The sequence below is a fragment of the Ricinus communis genome, chromosome 4 (assembly GCF_019578655.1).
Source record: "Ricinus communis isolate WT05 ecotype wild-type chromosome 4, ASM1957865v1, whole genome shotgun sequence".
Lineage (NCBI taxonomy): Eukaryota > Viridiplantae > Streptophyta > Magnoliopsida > Malpighiales > Euphorbiaceae > Ricinus > Ricinus communis.
Window position 1 is genome coordinate 7,351,454 of NC_063259.1, and position 14,495 is coordinate 7,365,948.

The window sequence follows — 14,495 nt, forward strand, 5'->3', positions numbered from 1 at the left end:
GCATTTTCACACTTCTTTCCTAAATCTCCGTACCTTTACCTTAGCCCCATTACAACCTTGGTAAAGACCCTTTGATTTTGGTATTTACTTATTCACAATGGCGAAGATATGATTTATGAGCAAGCTTATGGTGAGCAGGTTTTGTGCATTTGCTTTGAGGGATTTGTTTTTCACCTTATATAGACTTTGAGTGACTTGAGTGATCCCTGTGAGGCATTGGTTTGTGATGTTTATATTGAGTTGTCATTTAAGTTATTCATGCATTAATATTATTTCCATTTTTTGTTAATGATTTGCAATTTGATTTATGATTGAGTATCCTTTGAGATATGTTGAATACTATCTGTTGTGGACTAGGGGCATAAACTGTAAGGAATTGTTGACTGTAGTTTTATGAGGAGAGTTGTTAATTGCTTGAGGACAATCATAGGCACCGATCTAATGGTTGGACAAATGAAAAGAAAGAAAATTAATTAATTGAGTACTGATATCATTCACCAAATAATCGTAGATGTGGATTAAAGCTTAAGGCTAACTTAATAATCAATCGTTAGGAAGAGATTCCAACTTTAGGTTCTTAGGTTTAGGAATTTGATTGTCTCAAGAGGAAAACCAAATTCAGTTTAGAATCCATCCACGGGTAGCATAATTGGACTCAACAATCTATTATCCTTTATTTGATTGTCAACTATTCTAGGTCCTCTTTCTTGTGCTAGGCTACATCGATAGGTTCACTGCCTTAATTGTAGTTGCATAAGCATCGCATCATTATGCTTAGTCATACGGAAGAAAACAAAGAACTTTTTATTCCATGTTCCTCTATGTAATAATTTTGTTCATCTCTTTTGTGCCTCTCTTTCTAATCTTTGTCTAGTATGATGGTTTGATTTTATTTAAGAAGCATAAAAACGAGTGTTGAGTGAAAGCGTGTGGAAGCGACAATCATACGCACTGATCCAATGCTTGGACAAATGTGAAGAAAGAAAATTAGTTGATTAAGTATTGATATCATTCTTTGAATGATCGTGGAAGAATCTTCTAGAGCAAAAAGGGAACGACGAGAATTTCTTTCTTCGCATTTGTCCAAGCATTGGATCAATGCCTATGATTTTCTCTTCCTTGCTCTTTCACTCAACCCTCGTGGTTATGCTCCCCAAATAAAATGAAACCTTCATAGTAGACAGAGATTAGATAGAGAGGCCTAAAAAATGAACAAAATGAGAACATAGGTAGGATTTTGATCTAATAAGGAAATAAATCACAAGTTCTTTGTTCTCTTCCATATGGCTAAGCACAGGGATCAAAATGGATTGATTTCAACATAAGGGTAGAGAAAGAACATAAAAGAAAGGAAGGACATGCCACCAAAAAAAGTTATCAATTGCATTCCTGTGATTCCTTATACGAATCCTTGTGTCATCATCCTCGAGCCTAGAAGAACAAGAAATGAGAGGAACAAGGAATAATGGAGATTTCAATGGTGCAAATCCTGAATCAGAATATTGGAGCGTGCCGTGATTCTAGTATTTCCCTGTCCCTCTAGAAGATTTGTACGCGATCAATCGAAGAATGATATCAATACTCGATGTGTCACAATCGAATTTTTTTTAATTAATAATTAATATTCATGAGCATGTCATTAAACAAGTCATTTGCGTTATAACTATGTATGATCTATTTTATTATATTATGTGGTAGATAAATCAATTATTTAGTTACATATTGATTTAATTGAAAAGTAATGATTTAGGACTAAATTGGAAAGTTAGAAAGAAAGAGGATTAAATTATAAAATTTCTTATTTTTACAACGCTTTACCACCTCTTCATTTCTTTATTTCTACTTATACTTTCCATAGCCTCTTCTTCTTTGTCCCTCTCATTCTTCTCATTTTTCTTTTTCAAACCTTTCATTTAAATTTTGATTTCCTAATCAAATTCTACAAATTTTTAGTAAGTGAAAATCTATTTCTTCTTATAAGTTTGAAGGTTTTGGGCTTTCATAATTAAGGGAAACAAAGGTGAGTAATTTTAATTTCTTAGTTTTGCTATAAATTGGAATTAATGATATGAAATTATTGATGATTATGTGTTTTGGAATTGTTTTAATCAAGAGTGGACATGCTATTACTTGTGATCTTGAAGCTGAAATTTCTGAGCAGAATTTTTCACCTCTGATTTCGTGACCTTAAAGGCTTAATTTCGAAAATTTCTAGACATGAAAGGTATATGTCTCAGGAATATTTCTATAAAATGGTTTTGCAAAACGTTGAGTGAGTATGAACTTATAAGGTGACGAATTGTCGCTGCTCTGTTTGTGGTTCAGCAGGTGATTTGGTTTTTGTGCTGAAGTTTTGAGGCATTTAGAGGCTGAACCAGACAAAGAGTTAACATGAAAATTGTTCATTTATATATCTAGTATATGTCTGTGAAATTTTATAATTTTTGAACTTAATATGGCCTGCTCGAAACTATTTTAAGCAGAAATCGGACTTAGAATTTAGAAATTTATTACTAATTTTGTGTTTCACAACTTGAGCTAGAGAAGTCAAAATTGAGTAAAAATTAGTGTCTATAGAAACTTTAGGATGTTAACTTTATAACTGCAGAGTTTCATCAGAAAAGTTATTCATTTGGCTGGTCATTTAATAGGAAAATTTTTACTGTTCCATTTAAATGGAAATTCAAGCAGCTGTATTGAAAATGCCATAACTATTTTTATACAAATGATTTTAAAGTGATTCTTTCTGCTATGGTTTCTATAAAACTGGAAGTTAATTTTGGGAAAGATGGGATTTTTTATTAATTGTACACAATTTTTGGTATAATTTCTAAGTCAGTACCTACAAGCTGCTTACATCAACAAATATGTTGATTTATCATCATTCATCTCATGCATCATATTAACATCAAGAATAGATGTTATTTTGTTGAAATGTGATGTTTTATGGATATTAAAGATATGAATATTTATGTCTTGTGATTGAATTATATTTGTATTGAATATGTGAATAGGTTCGTCTAAAGACAAGGAAGTGGTAAGAGAAGAAGAATAGGAATACTTTGTTATCCTATAAATATTGGTAAGTATTTAATAGACTAAACCTTGTGTATATTGAGTAGGAATTGCTATGCTTGATTACTTGATAATCTCTTGGTTGACTGACTTGGTATTGGTTATGTTCTTGGCATGTTGTGAAGTGAATTGATTGTGATGTGTTGTGAAGTGAATTGAATGTGATGTATTGATGACTCTTGAATTGATATTGTGTGATCAGGAAAGCTAAGCCGGGCGGGTAGCTACCCGAGTATGTGAGATGGCAAGACTGAGCCGGGCGGATAGTCTTATGAAGTGGTCACTAAAATGTGAAAAATGTGAGGAAATGTGAGGAAATGTGAGGATGAGTCATCTGATCCTAATTTGATGGAAATAATATGGAATTGAATTATTTGACTTGGTTGAGTTTGAGATTATTTGCATTATGTGAGATATAATTATTTGTGTATGAGAGTAATTGAAATAGTTGATTTTGTGATTGTCAGTTAAGTGTTGATATAATTTTCTGTATTTGGTAAAGACTTGATAATTCTTGCCTAATATACTATAGTTTAGTAAATTAAATACTTATTGAGTCGCCAGCTCATTTCTTAGGAATTTTTTCCAAGTTAGTGCAGTTGTAGATAGCTTTAGCTGTTCATTGCTCTCTTTGCATCAGTCAACATTATCAGGTGGGCCAAAGGAGTTATCTCAAGCATTTGGGCATTTTGGGTACTTGTGTGAATTAAAATAATGTATAAATATTCCTTATGTATATTAAGTATGTTATGCCACTAAAATTGTATGAGTGTATATTGTAACTAAGTAATAACTTATGTTTATAAAGTTAATTGTATATATTGCTATACAATTGGATGTTTTGATTTTGGGTGTTGCAGTTTTTGGTATCAGAGCGGGGATTAGACCGTTGGGATATAAGTATAAGTACTTATATTTGTGTTTATGTTATGTTATATGAAGGTGTGTATGTATTGTGATATGTTAAAGTGAGTTGGAAGTTTTAATATATTCCAATGTATTAAATGCTTGTGTGATTGAATTGATGGGAATAAAGGGGATTAAGAGCATAACATGCAAGCATATAGTAATTATGCAAAAAGCACTTATTGTTGTAAAGTTTGTTAATGATATATGTATGGATGAGAACTCCACTGGCCCAATAGGTTCACATGAGTCGGTTCATGCACATCATACTAAATAAGAATAGATGAATGAAAATGAACAGTCACAAGGAAGAGCTGAAGGGTATGCTCAGCAAATAGCTGAAGAGTTAAGAAGATTAGCTCAGCAACAACAACCACCAGCTCCATTAAACATACCTGTATTGGATTCAAACTTTGGAAAGTTAAAAAAGCATGGGGGGAAAGAGTTTGAGGGGACAATTGATCCAATTATAGCAGAAGAATGGCTAAAGTCTATTTAAGGTGTGTTTACACAATTTAATACCCAACCGACGACCCAAATGAAAGTGAGGTATGCAACCTCATTATTTCTTAAAGATGCTAGAAACTGGTGGGAGACAGTCCCGGGTAGCCAGACATAACCATTGACCATGACATGGGAAGAATTCTTAAAGGAGTTCAAGGCGAAGTATATGCCACCAATATATCAAGAGAGGAAGAAACTTGAATTCCTTGAATTGAAACAAAATGAGATGTTTGTTGCTAACTATGAATTACAATTTACAAGGTTATCCAAGTATGCACCAGAGGAAGTGGCAATTGATGAACTAAAGAGAAATAGATTTGAGAGGGGTTTGAGATTGGAGATACGTCAAAAATTGGCAGTGCAACCACCTACCTTTATTGCTTTATTGGAAGCTACAACAAGAGCAGAAGAATTATTCTTAAAAAGAAATATATTATAAGCAAAGAAAAAGAAGACAACTAGGACATTTACTCCATCTTTCTCTAGAGGTACCTCATTTACACCTAGGGGAGGATCAGGAAGTCAGCGAGGAGGTTTTAGAGGAAGGGGCAGTTATCATTTTAGAGGGCCAAGTAGTATAACTTCGGGTAAAAGTGGTGGATCAATGAACGTGCGAGGTAATTCTGGGTTTACTGGTAAAGGATATAGACCTGTTTGTGGCACTTGTGGAAGGACCCATTCATGAGAGTGTTGGGGACCGAGAGTGCAAGCTTATTATAAATGTGGGAAACTTGGGCATTATGCCAATGAATGTGTAGTAGGTAGAAGAGCATCTAGTACCTACCATTCAAGAGGACAGAGTAGTGTTGAGGATAATGTAGTACCTACAGCGACTGGCTGTGCAAGAGGTAGGGGAGGTAGAAGTGGAGCTACAGCAACATATGTCCATATTGAAGATGCGAACCAGTCCTTACCGCAGGCAAGAGTGTATGATGTTACGAGGCAAGAAGCAACTACTTCTCTAGATATAGTAACTGGTATAATTCCTGTTTGTAGGCATGATGCATATGTGTTAGCTGACCCTGGATCTACATGTTCATTCATTTCATGTGATTTTGCATTGAAAATGCATTGTGGAATTGAATCTTTAGGACATGACATTTGTGTTTTGATGCCTGCTGGAGGAGTAATAATGGTGAATACTGTAGTTCGGGCTTGTTCTGTGATGATTTGTGGTACAGATATGTCAGTAGACCTAATTGTGATCAATTTGCAAGATTTTTATGTCATATTGGGAATGGATTGGTTGTCTAGAAATCATGTTATAGTTGACTATTTAACGAAGGAAGTAAAAATGGTTATAGATAGGGAAATAAAAACATTGTTCACGGGTGACAGGAAAATTGTGCCTACATGTTTGATTTCTGCTACTACTGCTTTACATTTAATTAAATCTGGGTATGATGCTTATCTTATGAATGTGGTAGACACTAGAATTGTTAGTCTATGGGTTTCAAATGTACCAATAGTCAATGAAATTATTTGTATATAAGAATAATTGAAATGGTTGATTTTGTGATTGACAGTTAAGTGTTGGTATAATTTTCTGTATATGATAAAGACTTGATAATTCTTGCCTAATATACTATAGTTTAGTAAATTAAATGCTTATTAAGTCGCCAGCTCATTTCTTAGCAATTTTTTCCAAGTTAGTGCAGTTGTAGATAGCCTTAGCTGTTCATTGCTCTCTTTGCATCAGTCAACATTATCAAATGAGCTAGAGGAGTTATCTCAAGCATTGGGATATTTTGGGTACTTGTGTGAATTAAACTAATGTATAAATATTCCTTATGTATATTAAGTATGTTATGCTACTTAAATTGTATGAATGTATATTGTAACTAAGTAATAAATTATGTTTATAAAGTTAATTGTATATATTTCTAAACAATTGGATGTTTTGAGTTTGGGTGTTAACGACGAACTAATTTTCTTTCTTTGCATTTGTCCAAGCATTAAGAGTGTTGAAGAATATTATAAAGAGATGGAGATTGCAATGATTTGGGCTAATATGAAAGAAGAGCGTGAAGCAACAATGGCAAGTTTCTTGCATGGATTGAACCAAGACATAGCTAATGTAGTTCAGCTTCAACACTATGTAGAGATGGAGGATATATTGCACATGGCCATGAAGATTGAGAAATAATTGAAGAGCAAGAGTGCCAAAACCAATCTGGCCTCAACTTCCTCATGGAAGTCGAATTGGAAGAAGGATGACAAGATTATTTCTAAGCCTAAATTTGAGTCTTTCAATGATCCTAAAATGGAGGGCAGCAACAAATGCCAAGGTAAATCCACTCCTCAAACATCCAAAACTAGAAATATTAAATATTTTAGGTGTTTGGAAATGGGCCACATAGCTTCTCAATGTCCAAACAAAAGATCCATGATTATAAGGGACAATGGAGAAGTTAGAGTCCGAAAATGCAGACTAAGAAGAGATGCCGCCCCTAGAAGATGTTAGTGACCAAAAGTATGCCGAACATGGTGATAAGTTAGTGGCAAGGCGAGCATTGAGTTTGCAAGCAAAAAAGGAAAAGGTGCAAAGAGACAATAAATTTCATACTAGATGCCGAGTCAATGATAAGGTATGTAGCATGATAATTTATAGGGGTAGTTGTATCACTGTGGCTAGTACTGAACTTGTTAAAAAATTATGTTTGCTAATTCTTAAACACCCTAGGCCATGTAAGCTTCAATGGTTGAATGATTGTTGTGAGATTAGAGTTGTTAAGCAAGTACTAGTATCTTTCTATATTGGTAGGTATAAGGATGAGGTGTTATATGATGTGGTGCCTATACATGCTGGACATATTCTTCATGATGGTTTTACTAACAAATAATGTTTTGTAATGAATGTCAAATCTATTACACTTGTTCCTTTGACACCCAAAAAGGTGTATGAAGACCAAATGCGCATGAAAAAGGAGAGCAATACAAAACACATGAGTGATGGTGCGCAAGAAAAGAAAGAAAATGAGAGCATGAGTGCACAAAAAGAAAAAAGAAAGAGAATATGTGCATGAGAGAAAAAGAAAAAGGTGAGGGTGTGAAAAGTAAGAAAAACAGGAGGAAAAATAGTTTATATGCAAGAGAGAGTAACATGAAAAGAGCCTTTTTGGCCAATTTGTACTTATGTACAAAGAGGCCTACTTTAATGCTAATGAACTTAACTCTTCTTTGCCTAGTGCTTTTGTTTCTTTATTGCAGGAATTAGATTGCCAGCAATTAGGGAATAGAGCATGAAATTAATTTCATTCCTGGATCATCTATTCCTAATCGGTAGAAGATTCGTCTGTGATCATTTGGAGAATGGTATCAATACTCAGTCAACTAATTCTCTTTCTTCGCATTTGCCTAAGCATTAGATCAGTGTTTGTGATTGCTGCTTCCATGTGCTTTCACTAAATACTCATGTTTATGCTCTCCATAAAAACCAAACCTACTAGACAGAGATTAGAAAGAGAGGCATAAAAGAAACGAACAAAATGAGAATATAGGTAGGATTATCGATCCAATAAGGAAAAAAACAACAAGTTCTTTATTCTTTAAAATACAACTAAGCATAAGCATCAAATCGAATTGGTTTTAATACAAGGGTAGATAAAGAACATAAAAGAAAGGAAGGACGTGAGCAATAAGTCTAAGTGTTGGTAAGTCAACAAGGTTCTTAAAAGAACCCATAATTTGATTTCCATAAGGTAGAAAAATGAAATAATATGGTCACTAGCCTGAAGTATTCAATTGAAAGCTCTCATTCCATAAGAAGAATAAACTAGAAGCTAAATATGAAAAAATAAATAAAGAAAGATGAATAAACTAAAGTCAAATCAAGAACTAGAAAGGAGTTGACCAGCCAACAACTCTCGTAATCCCAAATTTTATGAGCTAGCTTAATGAAAACAAGAAAAACTTCACGTGGGCATACCTAATAACACTCCGGCCCAAATTACTTCATTATATGCATCCCAAACATAAAAATGTGTGCATTCTTATGCTTCGCTAAACACGACTAGCAATCTACATGCAAGTGCACCTATCGAATGTAATCTAGCTATGGCAAGTATCAATGTCATATCCCACAAGAACTAAGAAGCCACTGCTAAAACACTATTCCTATTATCCAACCGATCAAAAGGCGATGAAGATCATTAACTAAAAATGAATGAGAATGCAAATGAAACTAAATTTTAACAAAGAGAATGAAAGTTTGAAAAAAGACTATGAGATGAGTTAACCCAATTGGGGATCTTTTTGGTTAGCCGGCTTAAAAATAATAAATTATGAATTGATTAATTAAGAATTACGATCTGTGGATAATTTCTTAAATGAATTGGCCTCTCTCTCGATTTAACCAATTCCTAATCGTAAAAATCTAAATTTGGAATCTCTTCCTAACAATTGATTGTAGAATAGCATTAATCTTGAAATTACCACTAATAAGAATATCTAGTTCTTATTCCAGTAAGTTATTACACTTATCTCTAATATGCAAATCACTTAATCACACAAGCAGTTGTCCAAACTCAATTAAATTTCTCAATTACAAAGGAGTTCTCAAATTGATTCAATAATGAAGAAGAAATAATAGATTTTATTATACTTGAATGAAAACTACAATCTTAAATCAACAATCTAATCACTTAAGCCCAAAACAAGCTTAGCATGACTAAAGATCACCTCAAATGGGTTTAATAAGATTAGTTACACATGTTCATGATTAAACTAATACAAGAATTGAATACAAAGTAAACAAGAATCGAAAAGAGCATGGACACCCTTTTCTCAAATGGTGAAATGCTATCCCCTCTTGAATAACTCTGGATCCCCTCTTGAATAACTCTGGATCTGATCTCTGCGGCTCAAGATCTCCTTCTTCTGTCCTTTGAATCTTCAAACCAATCCTCAAGCATAGCTATATGGATGATGTTGAAGTGGAATTCATCTCCGTTTTTCCTCCTCTTGATCGTTTTGAAGGTTGCTCTCAAGGTCTGTCTTGAATACCCCAAAGTTCTCTCTCTATGTCCCTCTTGTCTTCTTTCTCTTTCTTTTCCTTTTCTTTTAAATTAGGTTTCAGGATCCAACATGGGTTAGATTTGGGTCGTGCTGACCAGCACAGCCTGGATCCATGTCGTCTTGATCTAAAACTGTATAATCTAGCCTTCCTCAGCACGACTTGGATTTGGGCCGTGCTCCTCAGCACAGGCATTCTCCTAGGCCATGTCACTCTCAAAAACTATGTTGCAAATTGCTTCTTCTCGCTATAGGTAAGGCATTTTAGCACGCCCTCTAACCGTAGCCGTGCTCCTTAGCACGGGCATGTTGGTAGGGCATGTTGAATAGTCTAACGCGCCCGATTCAATTGTTTCTTCCCGATTTTGGTCCGATTTCTCTCTAACTTTGATGATGTACCTAGAAAAATACCTGAGACACAAAGAAAACTAAAAGAGGGTGATTCTAATACGAAAATACATAATTTGCTCTAAAAATAACTCAAAATCAAGCATGCAAAACATGTATAATATCAAGGATATCAAATCGCCCTACACTTAAGCTTTTGCTTGTCCTCGAGCAATCAACAGTTTAGATCATAAACATGCAATCAACCCTCCTAAATATTTATGCATTATATTACAATTAAGTAACATCCAAGCTATCCTAAATTGAAACTCAACCAAGAACTAAACTAGCAATCTAAACTAGAATAATTATCATATTAGTGTATGAAGAAATTAAATAATACCATTCAACATCAAATATTCAAGAAACCATATGCCTCATAAGGGATCACTCCATGCACTCGGTGTTTAAAAGGTAGTCATCAATCCCTCAAAGCAATTATATTCAACTTACTTACTATAGGCTTGCTCATAAATCTCATCTCCGCTACTACAAACAATCAAATATCATAATCAAAGGGTCTTTATAAGGGTTGTAATGGGGTTTAGATTTAAATATGGAGATTTGGAAGCGAGGTGTAAATAATTTTTGGACTTTTGCAATGCCTTACCCACAGTTTTAGCTCAAAAAGGACAAAATGCCAAACAAAGATAATTAAATTCACTATAGTTCCCAAGCCTTTAAAACAAGATGCTCAAAGAGTGAAAAATGAACGAACACTTAATAAAGGACTATTTCTTTCTTTTTTTTGAAGAAGAAGCAATAGATTACAATTACTTTGGATTGAATGGAGCATCTAAACCAAAGTTTTCATAGGACAAATAAAACCGGCATTTTATCCAACAACTCAATAAACACATTTCAAAGATTTTAGAAATAGGGTTGGGATTGACAAAGAAAAAGGCTTAACAAAGTGTAATGATAAAAGAGAATGGTAAAAATAAAGAAAGTGCCCTCAAACTTGACCAACTAATGGAAAATATTCACATGTTGGCTTTTGGCTACAATGGTGAATCCTAAGTGCCCTTATAATTTCATAACATTTGATTGTTCATGTGACCTCAACAAGCATTACCGAGCAAGTTCTAGAAATAAGAATACAATGCACACTCAAACAAGAAAAAGAAGGAGCATTTATGATGTATATGCTCAATTAGGTGTGTATATTTGCATAAGGTGTCCAAATACCATCAATCAAATCATCATTTAATCAATTCGTACACAAAACACAACAACTAATCAAATTCAAATTAACTAACTTAAAGAATGGTCAAGTAACACTAGTTTAACCCAGCCACTATGATAAACTAAAAATTGCTCAATAAGCTTCCAAAAGCAACAAACAACAAGGAGGAAGAATCTCATGCTCATAATCATAACTATCAAAATTTTAAAGATAAAAGCTAATAGACATCCTAAGTATCCTAAATATATACATCATCAATAATATAATAAATAACAATCGAAAAAACATAAGAAGAAGAAAAGCCAAAACAATAGCTTACCCACCCCACACTTAAAGGACATACTATCCATAGTGTATAAAAGAGTTAGGAAGCAACATAATAGGTACATAGAAAAGAAAAGAGATAAATACGAAAAAAGATACGGCCCTACTCATCCTGCTAGGCTGGTGGCGGTGGTGCTGGAGGAGGTGCATCATTGGCTGTTGGAGGTGGAAAATACTCGCCAAAGTCAGCAAAGTCAAAATCATCCATCCTATTATGCTGCAAGGCTGCCTCTATCTTGTCCCCCTAGGCCAACTACCTCTGTGCTGGAACAGTGCTCTAACCTCCTACTCGAACCTGTCAAACCTGTCTGCGTGTTGTTGCTGCACGTTGGTGATCCGATCAAATATCGCCAGTCGGCTCATCAATTTGCACACTAGATGGCCGAGGAGCTGATGAGGATGAAGGTTGGGAGGAGCCAGGAATATTTATAGTTCTAGGGTGCTCCCCCTGCTCCTCTTGAGCTGCCCGGGCTATCGTATGAATAAGTATGTAATCTGGTCCTAGGGGCCCTGTCCCCCGGGTGACCATCCTCATATGCTACATAGTAGAGAGGCCAACAGGGATCATCTCGCCAACAAGCGTCAATTCATCCAGCAGAGCTTTATCCAGTAGCTCCATCCTACTAGCAGTCTTGGTCACATAAGGTTCGAAATAGATAAAAGTCTTCTTCGGGTTCCCAGTAATAGTCTTGTACTGCTTGGCTAACACATATCCCATGTCCACCATCCTCCTTTGATGGAGGGCCCATAAATAGAATACATCAGGTTAGGTGACCACTCCAAGACTGTTCCCTCACCATATCAATGTATATGCGAGCAGGCAGTGAAGATATCGCGGGCTATCAAAGAGGCTGGACGCCTTAGACTTGCTCGGGTAGTAAGGCTCGTCCCCTTCTGAGATGGTCTCCCAGGCCTTGTCAAAAGAAACTACCAGGTTGTATAATGGACCTTTAAAATCATCGGACTTTATGGTCACCTGGTCATAGAGGCCAAGTGCAACAACCAAACTGGGGGATACTCATCATACAAGTCTGCCCCCTAACTGAAATGAAATGGCCTCTGGCTGAGACCAGTCCCTGATCTATGTTTGAAGGAAGAAAGTGGAGGTGAACTCAAGTGTGAGCTCCTTGTAAGTGGGCTCCATAATGCCAAAGAAGGCCTCAAAAGGTGGATTCTGAAGTAACTCTCGAACCTCAGTAGCTAGGCCAACTGTCTCCAATGCCTGTCAGTCGATGCATCTCCCACAGCATAACTGCTTGTACTGCAGCTGTTGGTAACAAGCCTCATGAGTGGGGCTCTGAAACTGTAAACGTCTATGTCGTGCGGGAGCTGGAGGTAGAGCCAAAGCTCTAGGTGCAGGTGGTGCAGTTGGTGCAGGCTGGTTAGGTAGGTCTGAATGCCTTCTCTTGGAGACACCCACCTTCAGGGATCTCTCACGCTGCTCAGACATAGTACTTGCATGGAATTGATCAAAACTCTTGCCAAAGCAGTAATTCTTGCACTAGAGAGACAAAACAACGGCAATAGGGCAATTCAAATGCAGAATAGAAGAAATAAAAAATATAAATAATAGTAAAGAATAAAGCAAACTAAACAATAATAGCAAATCAAAATTAAAAGAAAAGCAAGAAATTCAATGAAACAATGAATAAAATGCAACAAAAGTGATGAATTTAATGAAATAAAAAAAAATTAACAAGGAGATTGATGAAAATAAGAAACAATACCAAAAATTATAGAAATAATTAAAGCAATTAGAGAAAAGAGTAAATCACATACCAAAATGGAGTATTAAACAAAGTTAAGGGAAGAAACATTATTAATATATCAAAAGCACAAAACATTGAAAGCCAATCACTAGAGCAATCACCCAAAATAATGTATTGATGTCTATTAGTAATGCAATAAAACTATAGTTTTGCGACAATGGAAGACATAAGATCTGTAGGCAGTAGCATAAAGAGCATTCTCTGATCCCATGTGTATAATACATATCAGATATATCAAACAAAAGAAAAGAAAACATACATAGTAAAAATCCTATAATCCTAGAGCTTTTTATACTTCAACACCACCCGAGAGGTGCTTTAGACAGTAGTAAATTCTTTAATTAGCTAGTAACACCTGCCATCTTGAATTTTCTAAATAGATTCGAGAACGAGCAAGTAACGAAGGCCAAACTTCTAGAAGATACAAGTGTTTGTACTAGTAGTGATGAAGATCACATACTGATAAGGTTTGGCCTAGTATGCACTTGGTGTAATTTACTTCTAAGTACTTGATAGTTGATTCTCATATGACAAAAAAGAAAAGGTAAAATCAATTGTTTTTTAGGTTTTAGAACCAAAAGCAATATTTTTTGTTATCCGTGAGAAAGAAACTGAAATTATTTGTTTGATGGTCTACTGCATCCAAATATTTAACCTAAATTAACAGATATCAGCTATAACAGAGAAACAACATATACAATCCCATGGAGGCTAAAAATAGTATAAAAGGTGCAACACTTCCACATACCTGCATATTTCCAATTAAATGGGCAAAAAGAACCAGACCCAAGATGGCAATAAGTGTAGCAAATGCAATTTCCAAACCTTGGCCAATGGAATTGAAAATATAACGAGCAAAAAAATCCATTAAAAGGTTATAATTCTAATTTTAAAACGTAGCACTTTAAATTACATTTTTAATATTTTTGTACTTAATAAGTTAGTTCTCTAATTATAAAATCTACTAACCTAAGAAAGAGGTAGTTTGGTACCTCGCATTATCTTATGAAAAGATACCTTAGTACCTTGACTAGACTCATTAGAGAAGTACATTGGTATCATTATCTAATTCTAGCGAAAGATATCTTGGTACCTTCAGTTTTATCTTCACATGTGAAAGTGATCAAATAATTCTAATAATGATTTTAAGAGTAATGTAAATACAAAAACTTGAAGTGTTAATTAATTACATATAATGAGATTAATAAAATTTACTTGTCCATTCTTCTTATATTCAATATAAACTCATTGAAATAGAATGGAAGACTGCATGTGATCAAGTCATATTTGGGAAAAAAATGATCTCCGTAAAAAGTTAATGTTTTAACCGT

At 34.8% G+C, this 14,495-nt stretch overlaps 1 long non-coding RNA gene across 1 annotated transcript; it reads right to left on the reverse strand.

Annotated features, from left to right (window-relative positions):
* Window positions 1-9,099: 9,099 nt before the first annotated feature.
* LOC125369732 lies at window positions 9,100-14,258 on the reverse strand. The gene is made up of 3 exons (XR_007215430.1): window positions 13,913-14,258; window positions 11,503-13,819; window positions 9,100-9,909 (listed from the first exon to the last, which is right to left on the reverse strand). It is a non-coding gene; the product is annotated as an uncharacterized LOC125369732 (long non-coding RNA).
* Window positions 14,259-14,495: the final 237 nt, after the last annotated feature.